Raw genomic sequence first — 17,202 nt, forward strand, 5'->3', positions numbered from 1 at the left:
AAGGCCCCACCTCCAAATATCATCAACATATTAATTTGGAGATTAAGTTTCCAACACATGAAATTTGGGCTGCTTATTAAAATCATAGCACCAGGTCCGTCTGATTCTAAAGGCTGTGTTTTTGTCCACTCTGCACAGGACCAAACAAGGTCAAAATTAAAGATAAATTTGTATAAGAGAGAAGAAGGATCAGAGAACTTGTATATACTCACCCAAAGTGTGAAAATTGAGAAAGAGAAATCAGTGAGGCTCATGGTAAAGAGGTCCAGGAATGTGAAAAGAAATCAAAAAGGAAAAATGCAGCAGAAACAAAAATAAGAGAGAATTGCCAGAATTAGAGGATGGTCAGTAGTACGAAATGCAGCAATTCTGAATAAAAATAAACCTATGGAAAAAATTAGGTTTGGGAACTGATTATTATTATTAATGTTAGAGAAGGTGATTATAATAAACTGCTACAATGAAGGTAGAACTGTGAGAGGAACAAGAGGATAGGTGGTGAGGATGTATGGTAGATAATTGGAGCCCCCCCCACCCCATCTGCACCCTTGATTCTCCATACGAACCACTTTCTTAAATTTTGCTTTATTAAAAGAAATTTTTTTCTCTTACCTAACTCATTTTTTTAAATCTTTTTCTGAGACGGATTTTCACTCTTGTTGCCCAGGCTGGAGTGCAATGGCATGATTGCGGCTCACTGCACCTTCTGCCTCCCGGGTTCAAGCGATTCTCTGGCCTCAGGCTCCTGAGTAGCTGGGATTACAGGCGTGCACCACCATACCTAGCTAATTTTTGTATTATTAGTAGAGACGGGGTTTCACCATCTTAGCCAGGCTGATCTTGAACTCCTGACCTCAGGTGATCCACCTGCTTTGGCCTCCCAAAGTGCTGAGATCACAGGCGTGAGCCAACATGTCCCACCTCATTTTACACATAGCCTGTACTTACATGCATTTTGGGGGGATTATTTTCTTTCAATAACCAAATATCAACTAAAATCGATTTTTTTTAAATTTCCTTTTTCTTTCAGATGATTGCCACCATTCAAATATTTGACGCCCATTTTATGGTCATTAGTTACGTATAAAATAAAGAAGAAAAGGAATTTCTTCTTAGTATATTTGTGTTTAAAACTCTAGGGCCAAACTCTGCCCTAGAAAATAGAATGTGGAGAAGGCATTATAATAGCGAATGTTCTTAGCCTTTCCAAAAGAGAAATTAAAAAAAAAAATTCTATCAATGATATTGGTCTAAAATTCTCTTTTTTGGTTGTGTCTCTGCCAGGCTTTGGTATCAGGATGATGCTGGCCTCACAAAATGAGTTAGGGAGGATTCCCTCTTTTTCTATTGATTGGAATAGTTTCAGAAGGAATGGTACCAGTTCCTCCTTGTACCTCTGGTAGAATTCGGCTGTGAATCCATCTGGTCCTGGACTCTTTTTGGTTAGTAAGCTATTGATTATTGCCACAATTTCAGAGCCTGTTATTGGTCTATTCAGAGATTCAACTTCTTCCTGGTTTAGTCTTGGGAAGATGTATGTGTCGAGGAATTTATCCATTTCGTCTAGATTTTGTAGTTTATTTGCATAGAGGTGTTTGTAGTATTCTCTGATGGTAGTTTGTATTTCTGTGGGATCGGTGGTGATATCCCCTTTATCATTTTTTATTGCGTCTATTTGATTCTTCTCTCTTTTCTTCTTTATTAGTCTTGCTAGCAGTCTATCAATTTTGTTGATCCTTTCAAAAAACCAGCTCCTGGATTCATTAATTTTTTGAAGGGTTTTTTGTGTCTCTATTTCCTTCAGTTCTGCTCTGATTTTAGTTATTTATTGCCTTCTGCTAGCTTTTGAATGTGTTTGCTCTTGCTTTTCTAGTTCTTTTAATTGTGATGTTAGGGTGTCAATTTTGGATCTTTCCTGCTTTCTCTTGTGGGCATTTAGTGCTATAAATTTCCCTCTACACACTGCTTTGAATGTGTCCCAGAGATTCTGGTATGTTGTGTCTTTGTTCTCCTTGGTTTCAAAGAACATCTTTATTTCTGCCTTCATTTCGTTATGTACCCAGTAGTCATTCAGGAGCAGGTTGTTCAGTTTCCATGTAGTTGAGCGGTTTTGAGTGAGTTTCTTAATCCTGAGTTCAGTTAGATTGCACTGTGGTCTGAGAGACAGTTCGTTATAATTTCTGATCTTTTACATTTGCTGAGGAGAGCTTTACTTCCAACTATGTGGTCAATTTTGGAATAGGTGTGGTGTGGTGCTGAAAAAAAATGTATATTCTGTTGATTTGGGGTGGAGAGTTCTGTAGATGTCTATTAGGTCTGCTTGGTGCAGAGCTGAGTTCAATTCCTGGGTATCCTTGTTAACTTTCTGTCTCGTTGATCTGTCTAATGTTGACAGTGGGGTGTTAAAGTCTCCCATTATTATTGTGTGGGAGTCTAAGTCTCTTTGTAGGTCACTCAGGACTTGCTTTATGAATCTGGGTGCTCCTGTATTTGGTGCATATATATTTAGGATAGTTAGCTCTTCTTGTTGAATTGATCCCTTTACCATTATGTAATGGCCTTCTTTGTCTCTTTCGATCTTTGTTGGTTTAAAGTCTGTTTTATCATAGACTAGGATTGCAACCCCTGCCTTTTTTTGTTTTCCATTTGCTTGGTAGATCTTCCTCCATCCTTTTATTTTGAGCCTATATGTGTCTCTGCACGTGAGATGGGTTTCCGGAATACAGCAAACTGATAGTGTTGGAAGTTCTGGCCAGGGCAATTAGGCAGCAGAAGGAAATAAAGGATATTCAATTAGGAAAAGAGGAAGTCAAATAGTCCCTGTTTGCAGATGACATGATTGTATATCTGGAAAACCCCATTGTCTCAGCCCAAAATCTCCTTAAGCTGATAAGCAACTTCAGCAAAGTCTCAGGATACAAAATCAATGTACAAAAATCACAAGCATTCTTATCCACCAATAACAGACAAACAGAGAGCCAAATCATGAGTGAACTCCCATTCACAATTGCTTCAAAGAGAATAAAATACCTAGGAATCCAACTTACAAGGGATGTGAAGGACCTCTTCAAGGAGAACTACAAACCACTGCTCAATGAAATAAAAGAGGATACAAATAAATGGAAGAACATTCCATGCTCATGGGTAGGAAGAATCAATATCGTGAAAATGGCCATACTGCCCAAGGTAATTTATAGATTCAACGCCATCCCCATCAAGCTACCAATGACTTTCTTCACAGAATTGGAAAAAACTACTTTAAACTTCATATGGAACCAAAAAAGAGCCCGCATTGCCAAGGCAATCCTAAGCCAAAAGAACAAAGCTGGAGGCATCACGCTACCTGACTTCAAACTATACTACAAGGCTACAGTAACCAAAACAGCATGGTACTGGTACCAAAACAGAGATATAGATCAATGGAACCGAACAGAGCCCTCAGAAATAACGCCACATATCTACAACTATCTGATCTTTGACAAACCTGAGAAAAACAAGCAATGGGGAAAGGATTCCCTATTTAATAAATGGTGCTGGGAAAACTGGCTAGCCATATGTAGAAAGCTGAAACTGGATCCCTTCCTTACACCTTATACAAAAATTAATTTAAGATGGATTAAAGACTTAAATGTTAGACCTAAAACCATAAAAACCATAGAAGAAAACCTAGGCATTACCATTCAGGACATAGGCATGGGCAAGGACTTCACGTCTAAAACACCAAATGCAATGGCAACAAAAGCCAAAATTGACAAATGGGATCTAATTAAACTAAAGAGCTTCTGCACAGCAAAAGAAACTACCATCAGAGTGAACAGGCAACCTACAAAATGGGAGAAAATTTTCACAACCTACTCATCTGACAAAGGGCTAATATCCAGAATCTACAATGAACTCCAACAAATTTACAAGAAAAAAACAAACAACCCCATCAAAAAGTGGGTGAAGAACATGAACAGACACTTCTTAAAAGAAGACATTTATGCAGTGAAAAAACACATGAAAAAATTCTCATCATCACTGGCTATCAGAGAAATGCAAATCAAAACCACAATGAGATATCATCTCATACCAGTTAGAATGGCAATCATTAAAAAGTCAGCAAAAAACAGGTGCTGGAGAGGATGTGGAGAAATAGGAACACTTTTACACTGTTGGTGGGACTGTAAACTAGTTCAACCATTGTGGAAGTCAGTGTGGCGATTCCTCAGGGATCTAGAACTAGAAATACCATTTGACCCAGCCATCCCATTACTGGGTATATACCTAAAGGACTATAAATCATGCTGCTATAAAGACACATGCACACATATGTTTATTGCGGCACTATTCACAATAGCAAAGACTTGGAACCAACCCAAATGTCCAACAATGATAGACTGGATTAAGAAAATGTGGCACATATACACCATGGAATACTATGCAGCCATAAGAAATGATGAGTTCATGTCCTTTGTAGGGACATGGATGAAATTGGAAATCATCATTCTCAGAAAACTATCGCAAGAACAAAAAACCAAACACCGCATATTCTCACTCATAGGTGGGAATTGAACAATGAGAACACGTGGACACAGGAAGGGGAACATCACACTCAGAGGACTGTTGTGGGGTGGGGGGAAGGGGGAGGGATAGCTTTAGGAGATATACCTAATGCTAAATGACGAGTTAATGGGTGCAGCACGCCAGCATGGCACATGTATACATATGTAACTAACCTGCTCATTGCGCACATGTACCCTAAAACTTAAAGTATAATAATAATAAAATAAAATTTAAAAATTCCAAGACTGAAGAACAAGAGTGGCAAAGAGAGGGAGAGAAAGAGAGAGAGAAAGAGAGAGAGAGAGATAGAAAAGATCTTTTAAAATTCAAATAAAATAGTAGTTGGCTAGGGAACCATCTGAAGGCAGATGCATGTAGTTGTTTGTGTTTTCTAACTCATGGGTATATGGGAAAAGTGACTTCAGAAAGCTCAGGAGCTGAAATAGAGATCCTGCTTGGACAGGTTTAAGATACGAGATTGTGTTTATGACAGAATGGAAATTCTGAAGTGCATAGTGGAAAGGTTTGGAGGGAGAAGAACTGAGTGAGACTCAAAGTGCTGAAAGGACTGAGGAAGAAAAGAGCATGCTTGGAATCAGTGATCGAGGGTACAGATTTGAGAAGGAGGATGGATGAAATTCATCCCAAGATTCCAGGAGAATTAGCCTAATGGACAAAGGGTGGATGTAAGGACACTGGCTCTATATGGTACAGATAGGTTACAAGTCTCTAGAAAACGATAAGAAAAAAAAAAAAAATGGCTACATGGAAGGATTCAGAGAATGTTCCACCTTGAGAATGAATGTCCCAGGAAGAAACTCAGGAAGTTTGTACAAGAAATGCACCCCACAGGAGGACATAGCAGAGTGGTAAGTTCCTCAGTGAGCTTTGGAAAATTGCACTCATTAACTAACTTTGGAACAATTTAGGGTACAAGGAGCCCAAGGATGTGGGTAAAGCAAGGGAGGCAATCACTTCCTCTTGATCTCTGAGATGATGCCAGTTTTCATGGCTTCAGAAAACTGATAGTTGTTGAGCTATTGTACTACATACACCTAAGTTCTCAAAAACATAAGAAAAAGGGAATACCACTGATTATATTTCACTGCAAAGTCATTGTCAAGCCCCTAATATGCGAAATGTCGGTAACAGCTGTGTCTATTTTCTTTGATAAGGATCTGGAATTTATAGAAAACAGTGAAAATTTTTCTGATCAAATTTTATTGGGCAATTAGTAAATTTCTAAATTTTGTTTTCTATATTAGCATTTAAGGCATTCCTGCACAGAAAATACTTTGCATTTTGTTAAGATAACCTCAGACAAATAAACTTATTTTATTTTACTGAATTGAAGATAATCTAAGAGCTGTTTCTGAATTTTACTGAGATATTTAGTTTTCAGACATGCATCACAATCATAAAATTAACACCCTAGATGGATAATGCCTACATAGTGCCGTATTTTTTTGTAGTGTGCCTATTGTCCTGCTCTTGAATCTCCCCTTCAGCGTACAGATATTTTATTTTCTTCCTGAAAGAAGGGAATCATGAAACCATATATAGATTAATCAGAGAATTAAAATGTACTCCAGGCAAATAGTTATTTACTTTGTTTGGAGGTTAGTAATCCAAATGTACATTTTAAATTACGTAAATGCTTTCTGTGGTTCTACTTTGGCCTTTTGTAAAAGTAGCATTAACATTGGGCCTAGTCCAAATTTTAAGTTTATAGATTTAAAGTAAGGGAATTAAAGAATGCAAGAGAAAAATTATTTGTTTATCTATGGAGATTTAAATATGACACACCAAACTAATCAGGATATGGCAAAAAGGATAAGTTTGAATCCGTCTAATGTTTAGCTCTCTGATATGAGTCCAATTCTAGCAATCAGAACTTCATTTCAGCAGCAAAAGGAATTATTGAATGTTGGTGGTTGCATTTTTGTTTTCCTTTTTTTGCTTGTTTTTGGTTTTTGTTTGTTTGTTTCATAGCCTGTCATGTTTGGTGTTAGAGTTTGATTTTCTTATGTTGTTTTACTTACCTCTCTTTGCATACCATCTGGTGGATCAGATACTCAAAGTACTTTTCCCTCAATGGATTTTAACCCTGAGCAGTGATCAAAGGGAAAAAACAATTTAAAAATACATATTTATTCACTTTCATGACAAGAAATCAATGAGACTCTTGGGAATTCATCTCTAAAAAGAAATCCTGGAATTATGTGGTTTCTATTATTTCTGAACAAATTTTCCCTTTTTCCCCACGGATCCTCTGAGCTCCAATAAATTCTCTTTTTCTTTAAGTTTGCTGAAGGGAGGCTCAGGCTTTCAATCAAAGAACATAACTTATGAAATAATTGGTTTCAGAAGTTGTTTACAAGTAATAGATCCTAAAGAAACTTAATAAGAAATTTAGTATATTTGGAATTAATATCTAGGAAAGATGAAACAGAAGGCAGGGCAATTCATTGCTCAATTGCTGGAACTGGAACCTAGAAACCTTGTTACATATTGATGAAAGAACTAATTAAGGTATTGCTTATGGCCATCTGGAACAAAGTGCTCCTAGAGGTCATGGTTCTGCGGAGCCAGGCAGTGGCTGTCATTTAAAATCAGACAGTAAGGAAGAATGGTTTATTGGGAAGACATTACATAATATAAAACATTACAAGGCAAAATATAGGCTAATTGCCTGAATTCTCACCTTAAAATCGAAATTGAAAATCCAGATATTTTTATAACTTTGATGAAGTAATCTCCCTCTATTAGCTGAGGGACCAATATTTCCAAAAATTAATTCTAGTGTGATTTTGTAGGCTGTTGAATTAAAATTCAATGAAATTCTTTGGTCTTATCTGAAAGTTTATATAATTGAAGGAGATACAGCTAGCCCCTGACAATGAAATGTCACTCCACGCAGAATTCAGAAGTCTAAGAACACTAAAGCATTTAGATTTTTTTTTTCACTTCCAGTATTTGCTTGGGGAAGTATCACCTCTTTTGCCCAAAGAAGTTCGTCATCTCTAGCCTGACGCAGCTGTCCACCCTTGAAATATCCAATATGTGATTTCCTTCATGCTGAATTACTTGTGCATGTAATTTTCTGCACCTTTCACTGGTTTCACTGTCCTTCTTTGGCTTGCAAACTTAGAATAGTCTATTGAAATAGTCAAATGGCAAAGAACACTTGTGAAAATGGATTTTCAGCATGTTCAACCAAGGAAACATAATTGTACTGCCTTCTGAATTATTTGATGTGGTTACATTTTTTCTTCACTCAGGACCACATGTGCCGCATCTTGTTGACATCTCTACTTGGATGTATAATAGAAATCTTAAATTTATTATGTCCAAACCTGGTTTCCTGAATGTGGCAGACTTTATTTCCCAGGGATTGTTTCATGGTATTATCTACATATACAAAGTAACCATTAATAATACCATCATTTATTAAGAGGCAGGGCATTATGTTCTCTCCCCTTCAATCTGAGTAAAGCTTTGCGACTGTCAAGGTAGATAAAATAGAAGAAGTGACAATGTTTGGCTCCTAAGGCTAGATTATAAAAGTGACATGTCTTCTGCCTAGCTATCTCTGTTGATGCTCCAAACTTCAGAACCCAGCCACCAGGTTGAGAGGCAAGCACAGGCCAAGTGTAGGTACACTGGCTGACAGCTCCATGTAAAGCCTTATTCAATAGTTAATAACTAACATAAAATTGAGCCTTCCAATGATTCCAAGCCACTCCCCTTAAGCCCTTCAGCTGACACCAAGTGAAACAAAGGAGGGACATTCCTATTGTATCCTGCTTGAATTGCTATTTCATGAGCATTTAAAAAACTGTTTTAAATCACTTATTATAAGGTGATTTGTTGCACAGCCATAACTCAAATGCTGTCTCCCCAAAGGCAGTTTCTCTTTCATTGTTTCTTATACCAGTTTATAGCAACTCAATTCTTTCAGTTATTGAAGCTAAAATATTAGAAATTAATATCTTTATTCCTCTTTTTGTGCTCACATCCCCTCATTAGCAAATCCTATTGCCTTTAATTTTAACATAAATCTAGTTGGGAGGCCGAGGCAGGCAGATCACAAAATTAAGGGATCGAGACCATCCTGGCCAACATGGTGAAACCCCGTCTCTACTAAAAATACCAAAAAATTAGCTGGGCATGTTGGCGCCCACCTGTAGTCCCAGCTACTCGGGAGGCTGAGGCAGGAGACTTGCTTGAACCCGGAAGGCGGAGGTTGCAGTGAGCTGGTATCGTGCCACTGCACTCCAGCCTGGCAACGGAGACTCCGTCTGGAAAAAAAAAAAAATCAATCAATCAATCGATCAATCAATCTAGAATTATTTCCATTCTTACCTCCCTTCCTCTACTGCCACCACCTATTCCAAAGCATACTTTCCTACTTCTTCTGTATCATTGCAAAATCTTTTAACTGTTTATCTTTTCAGTTACACCTTTCCTTCTAACCTATCATACATTAAATTATTAGAACCAGAGTCTGAGATAATAATTCTTGTGTGAGTAAGTTATTGGGAGGCTACATTCAGGAGAAAGCTGTAAGGAAGCAAGGGAAATGGGATACAGTGCAGGTGTGAAACTTAGGCAAATATGATTTTGGAAGAAGTCCAGCCACAATCAGACCCCATAGAAAGCTCTGGAGTGTCAATGGTACCACAAAAGTTGTACTAGCAAAGACTGTTTTTTCTCCATTTGTCAGTAATTAGGGAGAGAAGCTCATCCATAACCTCCCAGGGTTTTTATGTTTGGCTGCTCCTGTTGCCAAGGGCAGTTGGATGGAGAAGATGTAAATGCCAACAGTTATAGATAACACTTGTGGTACCTGGAGAGTGACTGCAGCTGGGAGATGACTGCTAGGTCGATGGACCTCAACTGCATCTGCAACATGACCATATTAAAACTTTAACCACTATTCGCATTTCATATTCTCCTTCACCGCTTTTTTTTCACTCACAGAGCTTACTTTTGTTTAAAATATTATATTTGTTTTTGAGTATTTTTCTAATTATTTACTTATTATTTTTTTCTTTTCTTTCTAATTAAATGAAGCTCCACTATGACAGGGCTTTTAAAAGTTGTATGTGTGTGTGGGTGTCTTTTTTTTTTTCACTACTGCATTCTCCAAAATTAGAATAATGCCTTGCATTTAATAAATGCTTCTTAAATGATTTAAAGGTTGACTTAATATACTAAGAATACTTAGTAAATATAAATTAAATATGTATATTTAAGAGTAATATAGAATAGTAATTTATAGTAGAATATATAATAATAATAAGAGATGATAATATATAACTAAGCATAATGCATACTTATTACCATATAATTAAGTATACTGAATATACTAAGAAAGAGTAGATTCTCAAGACATGTTAGTTCTCTATGCTGGGAAAAACTAAGCTGTTTATATGAAACTGAAATCCTCTAAAGCAGGAATTGCAAACTTTTTGTGTACTAAACACTTGAATATTTTTGACGTCAACATCTCTGTTGCACCCACTCAACTCTGCTTTTGTGGTGTAAAAATCACTATAGACAATGGTTAGATGACTGAGTGTGATTGTGTTTCATTGACACTTTATTTACAAAAGTAGGAGGAAGCCATAGTTTTCAAACAATATATCCTAATTTCAACCTCTCCTGCTGAGACCACTGAAAAATAGTGGTGGTCACCTTTGCTGCTGTAAGCAGTAAACCTTCTAGGTCTTATCAACAGAATGTTTTGTTAACGTTAGGAGAAGCTAGCAGTTGACGTTTTTCTCATGCTGTGTTACCCGCTTATTTTTGCTCAGGCTTTCTTCCTTCTAGAATACATGCTTGTCCTATCTCTTCATAGTACTAAAGGCTCTTCAAGATGCAGTTCAAAGGATCTTTTTTTACCATGGCTCCTTCCTTTATATTATTGCCTGATGTAAAGCCATCTCTCCAGCTCTGGGACACCTATGTTATTTTCCAGATTAGTGCAACAGACAAAAATATTAAAAAAAGAAATAACCTGAAATTTAGAGCCTGGGTCATCTGAGTTTGAATATTGGCTCAGCCTCCTATAAGTGAATAGGGTTAGACCTGTTTCCTATCATTTTTCAGCCAGTTTTCTTCTTATATGAAATGATATTATAATCTGTTTTACATGATTACTTGAAGACCTAAAGAATATGGTGATGAAAAGTAAATTGTGTTCTTTAGGTATTGTGTTTCAGTGGATGTGGCAGCAATTTCAATATAATTTGTTTGCATTTATAAATTTTCACTCATATCTAGGTACCAAAACTCATTTTTTTCTCAATGTTTTTAAAAAATATCTTATGGCATTTAATCCTCCTACTTTATTGGATTATTTTATATAATTTTAGCTTCCCTACTTGACTATACACTTTGGACACTAGTGTTATTGCATCTAACAAAATACTTACTGATTAGTGAATAAGTATTTTGTAATAAATAATGTATGATAGTTGAACAGATAAACTCTAAACTCTTGATTTATTCTTGATTGGTACCGTGAATGTGTCTGAAGTCAACATATTCAACTCCTTTGAACTAATTTTAATTTTCCTATTCCCTGAACCAACTTTGTGTTAAGTTCACTCCATTCTGTATAATAATAACTCAAAACATAAGCTTTAATTATATACAAATTATTGAGTGTTTTCCTGTCTTGCATAATAGCAAAGTTCTGTTGAATCATTTTTTTCAAACCTAGAGTTTTTCAACTGATGCCAAAATTCAAGCATGTTCAGAGCACAAAGCTTTGTTACAATTCTGCTGTTTTATACACTTGGTAATCCAAACTCTTAACATCTGTCAAATTAGCAGAAACAAGGTACTTCTGAACCATAGTAAGAAAGCCCTTCAGCCAGGCACGGTGGCTCATGCCTGTAATCCCAGCACTTTGGGAGGCCGAGGCGGGCGGGATCATGAGGTAAGGAGATCCAGACCATTCTGGCTAACATGGCGAAACCCCATCTCTACTAAAAATATAAAAAATTAGTCGGGCGTGGTGGCACGTGCCTGTAGTCCCAGTTGCTCAGGAGGCTGAGGCAGGAGAATCGTCTGAACCTCAGAGTCGGAGGTTGCAGTGAGCAGAGATGGCGCCACTGCACTCCAGCCTAGGCGACAGAGCAAGACTCCGTCTCAAAAAAAAAAAGGCACTTCAAAGTTTTATTTTGAAACGTGGGTAATATGGCTAATTGTACTTGAAAACCAATTAGAGATACAACATTGTGTAGCCAGGAAAGGACTAGGAACACGTGTATTCAGATTGGCCAGGTTCTTCTGCTACAGACCTTGATGCTACTCATGTAGACTAGCAGGCTGGAGGGGGACTCAGGAGCTTGCGTTTCCACTTTTTAGTTTGTGATGTATTTGTATCACCTGAATTAGCTCCCTTCATCAGTTTGCAGTGATTGAATCCAATTTCAGTAGGGCTCAAGCACATAAACAGTATTAGTGTTTAACTGAAGAGGGTAAACCTCTCACCATAGTTTATCTATAGCTCTCAAAGTTAATAGATGGACTCTAGGGAGCCAAGAAGAAAAGAACAGATTGCAGAGGATAAAGGCCAAAATGTGTGGGCACATTCCGGTGGGAACTTAATTTCCTTGAGAGCAAATTGAAATCTTTCTTGCAAACTCCTTTTTTCTGTTAAAATATGATTTTCTTCAGAGAAAAGAAATATATTTAGTTCTGATGACCATAAACACAATACACGGGTATAATTTTAAGTTTTGATAGCCGAGTTAAGGGGTGATACTCGCTTTAGAAGTCTTCTTTTATTTCCTTGCTTAAATCATAATAGTTCTCAGGAAATGAGGTTCTTTAGATAAACAACTCTTTCCTTGGTGATACAATAAAGAGACCTTTTGGGCCGGGCGTGGTGGCTCACGCCTGTAATCCCAGCACTTTGGGAGGCCGAGGCGGGCGGATCACGAGGTCAGGAGATCGAGACCATCCTGACTAACACAGTGAAATCCCATCTCTACTAAAAATACAAAAAAAAAAAAAAAAAAAAATTAGCCGGGCGTGATGGCGGGCGCCTGTAGTCCCAGCTACTCGGGAGGCTGAGGCAGGAGAATGGCGTGAACCCGGGAGGCGGAGCTTGTAGTGAGCCGAGATCGCGCCACTGCACTCCAGCCTGGGTGACAGAGCGAGACTCCGTCTCAAAAAAAAAAAAAAAGAGACCTTTTGCTTGCCTGCTAGTTTTGATAAGACTTTCTATTTAAACAACTATTTCAAACTGGTTATTTTTCTGTGCTGTTGTTTCCCATGTCTACTTCATCTTGAGGCTAATGATGTTGTTAGAGAGAACCATACACCAGGATCATTTTGCTTCTAACTGTTCACTTTTCATGTGTTTATGTCCTTCATCGGGACTTGGGTTCCTCCCCTCTTATTATTAAGAACCATTAATTCTGAATTAAAATCTAAAAGTTAAAATTATCATATGATATTTCATGTTTATGACCTTAACACTGTAACCTTCTCCTTTCATTCAGGCAAGGAAGAGGGTATAGTTTTATATAGTAGAAATATTATGAACTTAATTCTGATAGAGAAGGATATTGTATTACATTGAAAATTACAAAAGGCATTGACCAAAATAAAACATTCTTCCCAGCTTAGCTAAACTTTAGACAAATTTTTTTCTGACTATAGATAGGATCATGACCTCGCTTTTTAAATAACTTTTATTTTTAAAAACTTGCCTATGTAAATTGTTTCTGAACCCCTTTTGAGATATACATCTTTCTCAGCCCTCTGCTAGTCTTGCAACCTAAGAATGTCTTTCTCAAGTACCTGAGAGTCATACCTCTGAAATTTAATCATAGAAAGAGACAGCAGCATTTTCTCCAAGTCTTGATTGGAGGATAGCAGCCTCCTATCCAAATAGGATAATTAGCAAACAAGGATGACCTTATCACATTCACCAACATCCCCTCTATTGCCCTTCAGTACTTTTCCTCTACCTAACCCAGCATTTAAAATTCCTCCCACCTTTTGTTTCAGTGGAGTTGAGTTCTGGTCTCTTTCACGTTGCAGTAGTCTTAAAGAAAAAGTCTTCTTTGCCTGTTTAACTCTATCCGTTGCAAATTTTCTTTGGCAACGCTTAAAACCTATGTAGTCTATGGCAAGTTACTTAATTCCATATACCAGCTAGTTATTTCCTTTGTAAAAAAAAAAAAAAGAGAGAGAGAGAGAGAGAAATCAATATTATTTTCAGGGTTATGTTAGGTATTATAAAGATATTATAAAAATACATTAGGTATTATTATACTTTTTAAATTGATACATAATAATTGTACATATCTATGGGTTACATGTGATATTATGATACATGCATAAAATGTATGTAATGATCAAATCAAGGTAATTGGGATATCCACCACCTCAAACACTTGTTATTTCCTTGTGTTGGGAACATGCCAAGTCTTCTCTTCTAGCGATTTTGAAATATACAATAAATTATGGTTCACTACAGTCACACTACTATGCTATTGAGCACTAGAATATATTCGTTCTTATCTAATTGTATTTTTAAAGTTATTTTTAATTCTGGATACATATGAGTCGTAAATATTTATGAGATACATGTGATATTTTGATGAAGCATAAATTGTGTAATAATCAAATCAGGATAATTGTAATATCCATCACCTCAAGAATTTATTATTTATTTGTGTTAGGAACAGTCCAATTCCACTCTTTTAGTTATTTTGAGATATACAGTAAGTTATTGTTAACCATAGTTACCCTATTGTTCTACTGAACACTTGATCTTATTCCTTTTGTCTAACTGTTTTTGTACTAATTAACCATCTCCTTTTTATCCCTCCACCCCATCACCCTGTCTGGCCTCTGGTAACCATCTTTCTATTCTCTATTTCCATGAATTCATTCTTTTTAGTTCCTTTATATGAGGGAGAACATGTAATATTCATCTTTCTGTACTTACCTTATTTTACTTAATGTAATATCCTCCAGTTCCATTCATTGGGTTGCAAATGACAGAATTTTTTATGGATGAATAATACGACATTGTGTACATATAACACATTTTCTTTATCCATTTATTAATTGATGGGCACTTAGGTTGAATCCATATTTTGGTTACTGTGAAAAGTGGTGCAGTAAACATAAGAGTGCCAGTATCTCTTTGATATACTGATTTTCTTTCCTTTGGATATGTACCCAGCAGTGATATTGCTCATTCATATGGTAGTCCCTTCAGTACGGGTAAAGGTAAACTAATTTATATGGTAAAATTTCAAGACGTGAGATTTGATACTCATTTTCCCTCTCTTGGTGAGTCAGAAGATTATAAAACAGGAAGCTCTGTGAGTCAAAATCTCAAATATAAAATGAGACACCAAAACAAGAATGGGCAAGAGAGGGAGCACCTTGATCAACCACAAGCCAAAACTAGCAGAAGCCTGTACATTAACTAAGAAAACAATTGAAGAAAAGCTTCCCTCAGGGTAGGTTCTAAAACTATGCAGATCCAAAATGAGTTTAAAGAGTTTTGAAAATTGGAAAGCTATCATTGTGACTGCAAAGGTTTGGATTGTTTGTTCATTTATTAATTCCATTGTGTTTTTGGGAAAAAAAGGAATAAAAATTGAAGGGATACTTGATGAACTTTTCTTTCTCGTATAACATTTACCTTAACATTAATTGTTGGCATTGTAATTTTTTTTTTAAGACAGTGTCTCATCCTGTTGTTCAGGCAGGAGTGCAGTGGCATGATCATAGCTCACTGCAGCCTCGACCTCCTGGGCTCAAGGGAACCTCCTGTTTCAGCCTCCTGAGTAGCTAAGGCTACAGGCACACACCACCACACCCAGCTAATTTTTTTGTTTTCTTAATACTTTGTAGAGACAGGGATCTTGCTATGTTTCCGAGGCTGATCTTGAACTCTTGGCTTCAAGTGATCTTCCTGCTTTGGCCTCCCAAAGTGCTGAAATTACAGGTGTGAGCCACCTCACCTGCTGGCATTGTAATTTATGTTGTTTAATTTAATACCACAGCAAATATTTATAGATCAGTGTATTTTATGTCAATTGAAATTCAATGACTGGAGCAGGAAGTCAGATTCATATCATGGAACTCAAGGCTCATAACCTAAGTCTTTATTATTATTTGCACAGCAAATGATGCTTTTTCCTTAATTGTAAGATCTTACAGGAAATGGAAATATTATGCACCACCTTCCCTGTCATATTAAAGGAGCTATTGGAAAATGGTCTCTGTACAGGCAGAGAGGTGACTGTTGGATACCGAACAACTGAAAACACCTTTATTGCATTCAATTTTTGGATTACTTTCCCTTTAGAAATAAGGCATAAGTAGAATAGAACTTGGCACTTCAAAATTTCAATTTTTAAGAAGTTTTTCCTATATAAAAATATTTCCCTAAATAAAAATATATGAGCTACCCATTTATGGATATATATATAAATGTATAATTAAAAAGAAATTATGGTTTAATTGTTTTGGGAAAAAACATAATTTGAAATAGCTTTGATTACTAATTAACAAATTACATGAGAAAGTTCAGCTGAACCTCTGATACACTAAAAATAAATGTAATATTTTTTCATGGTAAAAAATGCTTACTTTTCAACCAGAACGACTCATTGTAATGTGTTCCTGTGTGAAAATATAAATGGATATTTATTCCTCTAACTTTTTTTGCTAATATAATTAGCCTGAGTAATAATATGCCTAAGCCTAACAAGAGCATATTAGATGGTTTTGAGAAGTTTAGTTTCGCTTCATAAATCTCTTTTTAGTATTTATTTTTATTTTATTATTTATTTCTTTTAATACAAAGCTTTGCAATTAGCAATTTTATTAAAAAAATAAAATGTACTAAAATAAATGCTTGTGTGGTGTGATTAGTAAATAATCCAAAAAAAATAGGTTCTTTTTTTTTCCTTCAAGGCAATCAGTCAGAAAGCAAGTTTTGTTCTTCAAAAAATTATGGAATATTTCATAAATTTGCATGGCATCATCGTGCAGGGGCCATGCTAATCTCTGTATCATTCTGATTTTTTAGTGCATGTGCTGCCAGAGACAGCACCATAAATCTTGTTAAAGTATATTTTGCTCATCTGTGGAATCGACTCAGTTCAGACTTGCTGAGGCTGGGAGATCAAAACTCTTTGTTTAATGCGTTCAGGAACATAGCACTGTTGAGAACATTGTATACATTAAGTAAAACAAGACACAGTTTTTCCTACTTGGGAACTTTAATGAGTAAAATACCTACTTGATCTTTCTTCCCTTACTATTTGATACGTCTTTTATTTATATATAAAATGCATTATAGCACATTTCTTAAACCTTTCAAGGAATAAAAAAAATTCCATTATTCATTTTTCCAGTACAATATGAGGTCAGCTATGACTTGCAGCCTCCGCAAGTGTCAGAGGACAGGTACATTTTAAAGCCATTTAAGACCCTTTAGTATTGGAAGACAATGGCAGCATCTGCCTCATTTTGGGAAAAAAATTTAATTAATTAATTTGATTCAATTCCCTTATTTGCTTAAAGCTATAATCTAAAGATTTTGGAAATGAAGAAACATAAGATATAGTAACAAAATAGTGAATAATGCGAGGCCATCAGCTT

The 17,202-nt window shown here is 36.3% G+C and overlaps 1 non-coding gene across 1 annotated transcript; it reads right to left on the minus strand.

The window, feature by feature from the left end:
• Positions 1-16,545: 16,545 nt before the first annotated feature.
• LOC112205335 (U6 spliceosomal RNA) lies at positions 16,546-16,651 on the minus strand. Its single transcript, XR_002939230.1, has one exon. It is a non-coding gene; the product is annotated as a U6 spliceosomal RNA (small nuclear RNA).
• Between the last annotated feature and the right edge of the window lie 551 nt (positions 16,652-17,202).

Source organism: Pan troglodytes, chromosome 14 (assembly GCF_028858775.2).
Source record: "Pan troglodytes isolate AG18354 chromosome 14, NHGRI_mPanTro3-v2.0_pri, whole genome shotgun sequence".
NCBI lineage: Eukaryota > Metazoa > Chordata > Mammalia > Primates > Hominidae > Pan > Pan troglodytes.